The sequence below is a fragment of the Macrosteles quadrilineatus genome, unplaced genomic scaffold, assembly GCF_028750875.1.
Source record: "Macrosteles quadrilineatus isolate MER2022 unplaced genomic scaffold, UCM_ALF_1.0 Scaffold_9__3_contigs__length_116548681, whole genome shotgun sequence".
NCBI lineage: Eukaryota > Metazoa > Arthropoda > Insecta > Hemiptera > Cicadellidae > Macrosteles > Macrosteles quadrilineatus.
The window spans coordinates 34,944,626-34,957,443 of record NW_026542602.1 but is presented as its reverse complement, the minus strand read 5'-3'; the positions used below and the strand labels follow the sequence as shown (position 1 = coordinate 34,957,443).

At 31.1% G+C, this 12,818-nt stretch overlaps 1 long non-coding RNA gene across 2 annotated transcripts; it reads right to left on the bottom strand.

The window, feature by feature from the left end:
- Window positions 1–3,528: 3,528 nt before the first annotated feature.
- On the bottom strand, window positions 3,529–8,624 carry LOC129003120 (uncharacterized). 2 transcript variants are annotated; one of them, XR_008491623.1, is made up of 4 exons: window positions 8,606–8,624; window positions 7,520–7,577; window positions 6,136–6,224; window positions 3,529–3,757 (listed from the first exon to the last, which is right to left on the bottom strand). It is a non-coding gene; the product is annotated as an uncharacterized LOC129003120 (long non-coding RNA). The 2 variants fall into 2 exon arrangements; XR_008491624.1 differs by lacking the exon at window positions 8,606–8,624 and adding an exon at window positions 8,469–8,487.
- Window positions 8,625–12,818: the final 4,194 nt, after the last annotated feature.

The following is a 12,818-nucleotide window of genomic DNA, read 5'->3' as shown; positions in this document are numbered from 1 at the left end:
TAGTTGATATTTATCACGCCTTAAAATGCTGCAAACTCAAAAAACCGTTGTGAGTATGGCATTATCCAAACTGAAGGGGTAGCCATTGACATTCCCGTGAAAGTAAAATATTATGTAGTTTCATAATTTTTGTTGTTGTTGTCTACTTTTACTCCTTTGATATTTTTCGACGTTTAACTCATCAAAAATATAGATTTAGCGCCCATTTACCTGCAATATAGAAATGTAATAACTTTGGTCAGCATGTTCTAGATTTTAAATGGTGTTTTACATAACCTAATGATTGTTTCAGAAATGTAAAAGTCACTGATAAAGCTTTCCGGATAAAAAGTCTCCTCTATACTCAGATAGGAGCGGTGATTATAGCATTGGGACTTCGTAAAATAAATGCTGTAAGATATTTGTAGTCTTATGTAAAATTTAAGGTCAATTTAATGTTCATAATAAATAGCTGACATACTGTATAATAGATTTAGACTATTTTAAAACTATCTTTATAATATATACCAGTAAAGAATACAAAAAATAAATTTCAGGTACTTTTAACTTAATAAGAAAGAATATTTAATCTAACAAAACACCATATTTCCAATCTGATAGTATTTGAAGCCAAACGAAGATATTTTGTCGTTTTACTACCTGATTTGGTTAGAACTAAATATTTTCTTAACTGATAAAATATAAAATATTTATAATAATCTTCACACAGTTTTTTGTTGGAAATATTTCATTAACAATCGAAATTCGTAAAAAGGTGAAATAGGAAAACTTTTTACTTAAAACAGACAACACTGATCTTCCCCGAATATTATGATTGATTATTTAGCCTAAGAAAGAAGTTAAAGATGAATTTCAGGACTATATTCTACAATAAATTTTAAATTTCACAACTTTAGCTTTTTTACAGAACACAGATATGAACGTCGAACTACTAAGTAGAGGTATTGAGTTTTTTACAGTCATGGGGTGTGCAGGGATCTTCAACTATTTTGGACAAGTTATACAAAATGAGGTAAGCGTCACAAAATATTTTCTAAGTTTAAATTTGATGCTTTACTTTTGAAACATTTCAGCGGTCTGAATTCAGAATTTTGCTGTTTAGTTTTTTTAAGGGTGTACTGCATCCGGTTTTTACATAATAATAAAAATCCGAATCAGGTAATTCCGTATATTGTAGTATAGACTCATCAACACCCTTTAGACTTACAAAGTAGATCACAAGTTTCCCGTTCTTCCTCAACCGTATTGCGCATACCAACAGAGAACCTCATCATGTGACCACCGCTTGCCGTCTATTGAACGGCCTACATCTGCATTTTTGATCTCTTGAAAGGCGTTCCCAATTTGTGACAGTGCTGAAAAGTCCCTACGTTAAGCAGATGGTCTCGGCTGGTATGTCCTAGTAGGATGCTATGTCCGCTATGTTATAGTAAGATAAGTTTATATGCATTTCCAGTCAGAATCACTTCGCCAGGCTCTGTACAGCTGTGACTGGACAGACAAACCTCACAGTTTGAGACGAGGACTGCTAATCATGCAGATCATGGCGTCCAGACCTCTCAAACTAACCATCGGCGGCATCTACACTCTTGGAACACAAAGCTATGGGCATGTAAGCAAAATAGCAAAATAGCTAAGTTGTCCCCTTTATCCGATGGCAAAACAATCTGAAAGATGCCCCAAAGGTATTTGATTTTTTAATAAATTATTCTCTTTTCTTACCTTTACCATAATCCAAATGTGGCAACAATGCCATATAATAGTTCCAGTTATCGTCAAAAACTCATTTATACATGAGCATATATTGAAAATGATTATTCCATATATGAGTAATAGTTCCATACCTGGGAGTCATATATGATCATATATAGACAATAATTCCACACGGAAGATTTTTATTGCCATTTATGGACAATAATTTCATATATAGGATACATATATGGCCAATGATTCCATATATAGGCTACATATATGGTCATATATGGATACAACCACATCTGGCCATGTACGCTTCCACATATGGTCATCAAAAACTATATATGGCTTCATTAAAACATATATGGAATTTTGATATGGCCATATATGGCCAGAAATTACTTTTTTATAAGGGAAGCACAAACCTGAATTGAATATTTTTCCTTTAAAAATTTACTCCCCTGTGTCTGTTCTAGATGCTGCAAGCTACTTATTCTTACATCAGTTTGATGCAGTCTTTGACCTAGGATCATCAATGAAAACATTTATTTCACCATATCTTAGAGTACACACACGTGATTCATGTCACACATCTATCTCTTGGTGTTTTGTCAGCATTACAACAATTGATTGATGATTAATTGTATTATAGTTTTTTTGTATTATTTTTTAACCTAAACCTGTAAGTCACCCAGTAACAGAACCCCACAAGGCACCCCATTCCATTATATACTCATAATTTGGTAATTTGCTGGTTAAACTGTGCCTAGTAGTGCTTTCAACTTGTTATTTAGATTGTAATGCGCCGGTAATACAAGTAATTAAAAAAAAAAACAAAAAAAACTAACAAATGTATCCATAATTGTGAATAGTAAATGATAAGGTCTGATAGATTCGATAATTTATTAAAAAAAAAAGTTACCCACCTGAAATACAGCAAATAAATAAGAATACCACCACAGAAAACCTTGTTTTTTTTTTAATAATGGCTATAGTTGTTTAACTTATTTCAATTTTTTATTTAAACATGTTGGTAGTAAGAAAAGTACACTTCGATTCTTGGAATGTGTAAGTAGCGATGGTAAAATCAATAATTATAAATTAGGTTTTAGGTTTTTATCGGTTAAACCCCTGAAGTCCACGATAAAATAAGTACCTTTTTCCAAAATCAATAAATATTTTTTAAATAATCAAAATAATAGATTGATTGATTTTTTTTGTAAGGTTTAAATATGTGATAACGCTCTTTTATCAACCCATTTTACTATACCAGTATAGACTGAACTAAATGATAAACTATAATAATTAATTGGTTATTGAAATGCTTTGAATAGCCTAAAGATTAAGGACAAATATTTTCTTCAAAGTCTTAAATTTATAATTATTATGAACGAAGTTGTTATATTATTGTTAATGAGCAAACAAACTGAAAGCAAACAGACGATTGAAGTTAGAAACATTAACTTCTTCTTTTACTAACTTCTTTGGGGAAAGCTGATGTTATTGTACAGATTTAAAATCATCATTAATCTTTATAGTTCAAACATTAGATGTCATCTCCATAATATACACTACATCATATATATATAAGTTATTGAAGATTTCTGTATAATTTATTAATGTTTACATGCGATTATAAACTTTCGGCATTAATGTACACTGTGTAGTGAAATAATATTTGTTAAAAATAAAATGTTTTTGTTTACTGTGTGTGTTATGATTCCTAATATCTACCTAGTTTTCTATAGTCTGTTCTTTAGAAAAAAAATGGTACATTAAGATAATCTACATCCAAGTAGGGATAGGCAGATGAAAACACAATTTTCACAACTATTATTTTAATTCCATGAAACCAATATATTTTAAAACAATATACTTACGCATTTAAAATTTTATTTTTGACTATTCCATATAATTGCTTATTTATTTCACGTCAAATGTTCAAATTATAAAAATAGTTTCATGGAATTTATATGATTTTGTATTTTAAAATGAATATTCAGATGCCATGGATTGTTCCTGGAACTCATGGATGTGTGTAATTCCACTTTTATCCTTTGCACTGAAAAACACACACATACAGTTGACATCAAAATATGAAACATAATGAAATACTACCATGAAAATATATATCTATATATTAATTTGAAACTGTTTTTCTTTGTGACAGCTATTTTTTGAGAGAACGGCTGGGCGTAAAACTCGGTAGAGGTGTCTAAAGAAAGGTCCTGGTATGTAGATGAGCCATCAAAAGAGAAACATGGAGAATTCCCTCGGGGCTCTGCCCCAGTGGCCTTTAAATCCCCATCCCATGTTATTCTTATGGAGGAAAACAGGGTTTTTGTCACAGCTAATTTGGGAGAACGGCTGGGCGTAGAAACTTGGTAGGGGTGTCTAAAGAAAGGTATTGGTCTGTAGGTGAGCCCTCAAAAGAGAAACGATGTAAATTTCCTTGGGACTCTGCCCCAGAGGCCTTTTAAGTTCACTCTGCAATTTTGTTTACATTTCGACCATATGGATAATTTTACACTACTTTTAATGAACCAGCTGTTAATATTAAAATTGTATTCAAAGGTCTACTGAAACTGTCAAAATTAAATGTTTACATTATTATTTATGATTTTAAATGGATTCTCCACTGCATGGCACGTTTTTATAGTTTCAACAAAATGATGAATTTATGATACGTTTGAAATGTTTTGTTCAAAAATCTATGCTTTATTGCTCTTAGAAAATTTTAAATTATGAAATAAGTGTGATGACTTATCAATTTCAAAGGAACACATAACTTTTCCTTATCGGGTTAGCTTATACATATTGTAAGGTTGGCACTTGCCTTTTTTTCCGTCTTTCAATCACCATTTATTTTTAAATTCAAGAAAGAACACCTGAGATTCATTTATTGGTATAACAGTTTTTGATAATCGGGTTGAAAATTGTGTCATAGATGTGTACGTTGAGGATGAGAGCTGTGTTCAAGTTTTGGAATAGACTAACTACGGAGTCTATGGTTTTGGTAAAGTAGGTGAACTAATGTCAATTCAGGTATTTAAAAAAAATGTGTACACAGTTTTTACTTTAATGTACACATGTAGCTAGGTTGAACAACGCATCTAAACCTCACTACATACAAAACATTCGGAAACACAACAGTGTCATCACATCTCATCGCATTTGCATAATTTGTTACCAATGCTGGACTAGGTTATGGATTTGGTTTCGCAAATGTTCAAGATTTGTGATAAAATTTCCTACAATTATGGTTCATTCCAATCCACGAAATACATGCACAGCTTTATGTGATCTATATGGCCAAGGCAAAACTACCCCATAAGTTATTGAATTATCAAGTAAGAACAGGATGATTAAATACATGGGTCGATGTGGCAAGAGAAGGATTTAAAACTGCTGAGATCGAAGTAAGAATGTTACTGCTTTCTGGAGAATCAGATATAAAAAAAAGATGAAGATTTATTTATAAATCCGGATACAATCTGAACGATTTTCCTAAAGCAGATGAAATTAGTGGTTAGTAATAAATATTGCCTCTTTCCGTAACATGATAGACTAATTATATGAACTCATTCTCCCATATAGTGAAAGTGGCTTTGGTATGAAACAAACTCATGAACAAACAATTATAAAACTCCTAAAAACCTTTTGGGCAACCTAAAGCCGATAAAAAGAAAGTTAGGAAATATTGTGTTAAATGAATTCATCAATCACGTTTTTAGGGAACACAATCGTCATACTTATTATTGCTTATCCTCCCTTCATATAACTAAGATTTTAATGACTTCACTCTATCCAACGCAGTTAGCTGAATTTACATAAAACCTCAAGATTAATCGTCGATTTCGACGGGGTTCCACTAGTGTATCTTTAAAGCTACGATTACGTTTAATAGATCAGCTCTTGAATGCTGTTTTGGCGTAATGTCTCCACACCAACACATTTTATTAAAATTAAGTTTACTGCTTGATTAACAAAATATATACATATATTGCTTAAACTGAAATCACTTAAATTGAAAACACAATGACATAAACCCTCAGAGAGATGAAAATAAAAATAAAATCTTGCGGGTCATGTTCTCTTTTACTTTGTAGGATCAGATTACTAATACAAGAGAAATAAGTCAAAACATAGGAAAATCTCTTTCCTTTTTTACCTATGCTATACAGACAAAAATGCTATAGACCTATGCTATAATAGACAAATAGAATAAATATAGACCGAAAGCAGTGCTGTGGTTAGCATATGTTCAGGCGTCCACCGCTAGGAGTGTCGTGCAGTTACGACGCACACAGCTGCAGGAGGATCCGTATGCACTCAGCAGACGCTGCAGCGATTACTACAAGTAACTCCTAGCTAACCACAGCACTGCTGTCGGTCTATATTTGTTCTATTTATTCTATCTGTCTATGTCCAAATACTCACCATCTGCAGGCATTTCCCAGATGGGTTGTCTATTACACAACAAAAGGGAGGACTGTGGGTGAAATCACCTGCTTCGACCGTCATCAACCCTGAAACGTACCCCGGGAATAGAAACTAAACAGATTCAAATGTGAAAGTCTTATAAACTGTCAATTCACTTGAATTCGTTGGCAACTCTATTAATGTATTCACGTTTATTTTTCAGTAGTAGCAACTAATAGTACTAATTAAAACGCAACCAAACTGGATGCGTAGGCCTATTTGAAGACAGAGATGGTTGAAGTATGACTTTTGAAAAATGAGATGATAGCATTTTTACTGTCTAAGCTAAGCTAGTTGTTTTATCCATTTATTTAAAGTCAAGAGATCAAGGTCAGGTGGGTCTAATTTTGAATCAGAAGGCCGCTAATTCTTCACAGAAGAAAATTATATTTCTTATACTTAATCTCTTTAGACGGATATTACACTCAATAAAATATATTAACAGCTTTACTAAAAATTGAAAAAAGGAAGTAATGTTTTAAGTACTTGTGCAATTAGTTGTATGAGTCAATGAGTCCATTTTTTATAGTGGGTAAACACAAATACACGTTAAGATTATTCTAGTAGGGAAAGAGTTTTTTTCTATGATATTTTCTTGATAAAGATCATTTTGACTCAACTCGATTCGCTATAGTCAGTGACTCAAAATCAAATTTCTAAACAAGTTTCAGCAAAGCTTATGATCTTTTGCTTTTAAGTAAGAATTGCCTGTTTTAGGGTAGGTGCAGCCTACTGTGGTTAAAATTTAGGGTTTATAACAACGCGTCCACCTAAGCTCATGTCATTGGTCAATCATGGCACAGATAATAGTCGAAGACTAATGCAAAGTTAGTTAGTACATTTTAGGCATAAGTTTAGTAAATAAAAAACTATGAAACTTATTTAATAGTATAACTTATAAAAACTTTACCACTTATCATAACAAATTCCAACAGAATCTGTACTATATTTTACGAGATGGTCATATTTATGGTACAGTATTGAGTAAAACGGTATTAGCTTTGAACATTTGTAAACAAATTTTAAGAAAATAAATTTAGAAGATTTCAGATAATCGGATTTAGAGAGCAAACAAAGTTATTTACTAATCGGTAACATGCAGGATGTGAGCTCAGGGCTATAGCGGTAATTAATTATATATATATATATATTAACTATATAGCGGTCCCGTGTTTTATTGTAGACCATCTGTAGAAGTGTGGCGCTACGTAATAAAGGTTTTACATAATGTCTTGCACAGCTGCGCGAGTATAAACTCTTTGTAAAGATAAAACAACTCGTAAACTTAAGATGTATAAGTTTCATGATAGGCTATATTCCAACCATGATGTAAGGCCCGTACCTGACATTGAAATCAGGAAGATGACGACAAGCGAAAGCAATTGAAGAGTAGACTGTGCCTAAAACAAAGGTTGCACATAAGTAGGCCTATGATAATGTATACCACTAAAGAGAAATATCTTGGTTAAAAAAAAAATCAAGCGATTGATTGAGCATTTTCTATTGAGAATTTTCTAACAAATGAAGATTTCTAAATTTTCAAAACTGAACAAAAAGCTTAGTATAAGGCCATGAAAGACCATTTATCTTGATAAAAAACGAACTTCAAACATCGAATCAAATTAAGATATCGATTATGCATTTTTTATAAAACGTCAAGACATTGAATTATTATTTATATAATGGTAAAGATTCCATTTAAATTTTACACATTATTATCTTAGATACTTAAAGGATATGTGGTAAAAATATGGAAAAGTACGTCCTCCAACACGGTTTGATACACCCACACTCATTCCGTAAACATTATTACAGAAAGGAAACAAAAATTACAAAAATAAAGATTTTGAGGAGATTTATTTCATCCAGTCATGGTGGTCATTCATCGCTAATCCAACAGGTTGCGTCAGTTACAATGTATGACGTGTAACTGTAGGTTAATCGAATTTGTATTTGTTGACAAATATTTGTAATATTTTCACGTCAAAACTAATACATATAAAATTCTAATGATGAAAAAGCTGTTTACAATATTTAGGTAATTTTTTGAAGTTTATATGCCTTAATGAGCAATTTCTTTGTATGCCAGTCTTCAATAAATTTTATTATGTATTCGTGTTGTCTATTATAAATAACATATGTTTTTACTCTTGACTGTTTTTAAAATAACAACGATCCATATTTGTACACGGTATAAATAAATTGTAATACTATCCTGGTTGAATATTTTCTTTAAATGTGTATTTACTAAATAATGTACTGTAAAAAAAAACATAAAACCAAGAACTTACGTATCAAACCCGATAATACTAAGAATCAAAACTGTATTAAATTGTTTTATAGGTGAAATAAACAGTATGTAAAAATATAACGCAAAACAAAAAATAAAATAGACTAAAAACAATTTACAAACGACAACACTACTTACCATGATGAATGAGTGATGAAAACCGCAAGTGTGAAGTTTTATACTCTAGATGAACAAAGAGAGGAAATTGTGCCATGTGCCAACACAGTTTTAACATAATTCTTAAACACAATATGTACGAATATTTGGTGGAATACATCTCATAAAGTAACAATTATTGTCATATTGACACAATTGTCTCAGTTTCATTGGCTACAGAAACTTTGACGCAACTTAAAACTTTGAGAATGTCACACCATTTTATATAGGAATTGTTTTTGGGCGTTTGAAAATAAATTTAAGACCTCAGGAAAACCTTTATTAGTGATTCGGTGACTTCATAAACAATAGTAAATATATTTTATTTTTTGGTGACATTTAACACCTTTTGACTAAAAAAAACATCGAAAAACTATTATAGCGTTTCTATAATATTCATAATCAATAGACATTAAGACTTAAGTCTTGTATATTTTGCATAATATATATTTTAAACTTTACAAAGCCCCAACGAACTGAGACTGTTATATGACCATATCCTCTTCAGCTTGTCATTTTAGAACAAGTAGATACATGGATAAAAGGTATTCTATGTCAGAGGTATAGCCCTGAAAATATTACAAAAAATATTAACTTTAATAACGCTTATTTTAAATTTTCCGTTTAACTATTTTTGTACTTAAAATAATTGTCATAACGCATACAAAAGTAACTCAATAAACGGATTGTGCAAGTGAACTGGAATATTGTAGCTTCATGATTAAATTATTATCTCTGCCTTTCAAAATCTCAAAAGCTCTCTGTCTCTGTCCACACGACAACAATAACCATTCCGGAGGAAGACGATTGGACACGGAAACTGCCGAATATTTCCTACATTCCTTGACGAAACATCTGTTAACGGAACAAACATTCTTGTGCGTGTTCCAAGCTATTTTTCGTGTTTGTGAGTGATTGGTGTAAATCGTAACGTTTTGAAGAAAGTAGTTTTTTAATGTAAAAAACGAAAAAAGGTAATGAGATTTATATTACAATTAAGATAGTTTATGTTTTTAGGGTTTCTAGTACAAGTATTTGTTTATTTAATATTAAGCTCGTAATGGAAGCAATTAAGTAGATTTTAGGTTGTGGTTCCTTTTAACAATAGTTCGACCATATGTTTACAAAAAACAGGACATAAGACTGCTTCATTGGAAAATGGATTGTAATGCATTGTTGTACTAATTGTGTGCTGGTTGAATAGAAGTAGTTTTTGGCAATTCAAAACATATTTTGCCTACATCTGGATGTAAGGTTTAAAAAAAATAAGTAGAAATTTTAAAATATCAATTTACTAACAAAAACTATACGACAACAGTAATTAAAAACGTAAACAAGAAATGAATTTCTAATTGCACAATGTATAGTTCTTATGATATTTTAAAACTGTACTGGTATGCTTAGAGGTATCCAACATGCCTCTTATGCATAGCAGTACTTTAATAATGTACAGTTGCAAAACCTACATCATATTTTTAGCAAGAAACAAGACCCAGCGTATTTAAAAGAATTCCTAATTGATTAAACTTCTTGATACAAATTATTCACAAATATGTTTATACGAAACACAGTTGTCTACCATATTATTTGACATACCTACAATGAATGGATTTCAAGTTCGATACTGTAAATAATTACATAAAATCCGTATAGCAGCCATTTGTAATAATTAATTTGTAATAAATGGCTATAGCCCCATTTCAATGTTTTATTCTGTACGCTTTAATAGGTTGTTTGTTAAAACTCTAATTACTCTTAGAGATCGTTGTTATGAATTCCTTGCAACCAGCTATGGATTCATTTATAAGTAAACAAAAACCAAATCACTCAAAATTCATTCTAAATGACCAAGCTTGCATTTGAACACTTTTACTCGAGATTATAGTTTTAAGTGGTAAAAAACGAAATTATTGAAAGAATTTGACGTTTACTGAAATTATATTGACAACAATTCGATGTTTACGTACACCTAACTGGAAAATATATAATTTTATAAAAAAATATTGTGCAGATTCAAACCGTGATGGGTTTTACACTAGAAAACCCTATTACTATAATATTGTCAACGTACCGTAGCATGTGTATGTTGTAATGTCCTGTGTTCGAATAAAGTGGTAACAATATAGCTTAGTGATTAAAACATGCGCATCAGCTGAATGTTTTGTGTTTTGTTTGTTTGTAGCATCTATTGCTCCATTTGAGCAACCGCAATGTAAACATCAACTGTTACTGCTCTTAGTAATCGCAACATCGATATAATGAAGGCTGTGTATTTTGCCAGTCCAATAATAACAGGATGTGCGCCATGTTGGATCAGCTGTGCAACAATCGGTTGCTGCTCCGAGAGTGTGTCGTGTTGGTTTTGCTAAGAAATTATCCTGCCTCATTTTGTGTTAAAGTTTTCATTTGGACCAGCAGTTCTGGTAGTACAATAAAATGCCGCATTTTAATAAATTCTAGCTTATTGACAATCAGCATGAAACCTCAAGGTAGGCTCTTTTTGGTGGTGATCGGAAAACAAACTCTATGTTTACCCAGTCCAAGTAATCAAAAACTCGTTTTAAGGTTAACCGTAGATTAAGCATACTCACTCATATATTTCTTACCCTCATCAGCTGATCACATTTTTAAAGAAAGATTCAGTTTTGTTTATCTAGATTACATTATTTTATGTCAAATTCATTTAGGCTCAATCGATATTTAGTCCTTTGCTTCAAACACATATCAACACACGCTTAAGATTTTAATATATAATGAAAAGTTTTCTGACATCATCTAAAGTAAACATTACAGTATAAATGCAATATATTTGATGAGGTATAAATATAGTTCATCCATTGCTCATAAATGTCATTAACGTATTACACTCAACTGCTAAGGATCATATTAAAAAAATCCATAATCAGTAACGCTCATTGTAGGCCTAATTGAAACAATTATGTCGAGGTATGTTCTAAATGTGCATTTTATAAAGATCAAAATTTGTTCCATGTTTTTACCTTTCATTGATTATGTTCGCTTAAAACCGATATCAAATAACTAAAATTACAAATTTTCAACATTTAAAATATTGTCGATTGTATTTCTATACTATAAAGAGTGATTCATCAAACTCAAACAGCTAACAATATTCAGTAAATGTAGCTTGTATATCAAACTACATAAAAAAACCCTAACACATTAACTCAATAACGGCTGAACATATTTTAGTCAAACTTACCAAGGTTGTTTTGTCAAATATTTGGGAGGTTTGGACGTAGCCAATTTCAAATTTTAATAATGCCTATACAATTTAAAAGTAAGTCAAAGATTTTAAATTTTAACATTGTCTTTATGGGTTGTCATGATGGTTATAAAATAACGACGTAAATGCAAACAAACCAAAGAAAACTCGTATTAGATTGTCACTTCTAGCGATATGTCGATGATAAGTAGTATTTTACGCAGTGTCAATCATATGTAAGTTGAGTGTTATATGCAAAACAACTTTAAAGTGTTACCAATCTTAGCACTGCCACATAAAAATTGATTGATGATTTAATGTTCTGTATTTTTAATAAGTGAAAATATCATATATACTAGAATAACTCAAGTGAAGTTTTCAGTAGAAAAGGCTAGCCAAGTTTAAGTTTTTCATTAAAACTTTTTAAAGTTTCTAATCCAAACTCCCTTAAACCAACAGCTTAGCCAATAAAAGCGACCAAGTTTCTGTTATAAACTTTATTCTTTATTTGTGTGGACAATTGAGATATATGGGGTAAGAAATATATATTAGGCTATAGGCTTGAAATAATTCTAGTCATGAAATAATTAATATCAAATAAGAGGATTAAGTCTTGGATTGTTCCCTAACAAAAGGCGCAACATTCCTAACGGTGTTTAAAAATAAAAATACAAAAATAAAATCAACTGGGTATATGAATTAAAAACGACTGACATATTGATAATTTGTTGCAATGGATGTTATTTGCCTTTCTTGTAAAAAAATTCCTGTAACCAGTAAGTGTTGTACAGAATCAGTAAATTCGTCACTCAATAATAAATATAATGACAAGAGTTTTCTGTAATCTTGTGAATAGCTTTTAAAACTAACACTGAGAGGATATAAAACTTTTTAATGAACAAGTTTCCTTACCTTTTGACAAACTTCCACATTTCTTAATGACAACTTTCATCTGCTGAAAAATAAATACCG